Below are 360 nucleotides of genomic sequence, written 5' to 3'. Positions count from 1 at the left end.
TGTAGGGAAAGCTCTGTTCCCAGAAGTAGAAAGTGTACGAACCCAGAATTGCTTTCCATACAGCACTGACCCATTAGTACATTTGTTTTTTTTTTAATAAAATATGCTAATGATAATAAAAGTTGACTTTATTCAGGCTTGGTTTTATTTTGTGTGCCTTGGAAAAAAGTGGCCTGATACCCAACAGAGCTGGGATGAGGGACTGCATTGAGAGTCCAGACTCCTGGGTGCTGGTAGCATGTCCTATCACCTTACACACTGAGTGCCTTAAGGCAAATCACATTACCTGTCTCAGCTAAAAAATGTAAAAGCATTATACATGTAGGCCGGGCATCGTGTCTCACACCTGTAATCCCTGCA

This window comes from Mandrillus leucophaeus, unplaced genomic scaffold (genome assembly GCF_000951045.1).
Source record: "Mandrillus leucophaeus isolate KB7577 unplaced genomic scaffold, Mleu.le_1.0 Scaffold125, whole genome shotgun sequence".
In the NCBI taxonomy this organism is placed as follows: Eukaryota; Metazoa; Chordata; class Mammalia; order Primates; family Cercopithecidae; genus Mandrillus; species Mandrillus leucophaeus.
Note: the sequence above shows the minus strand (reverse complement) of the source record.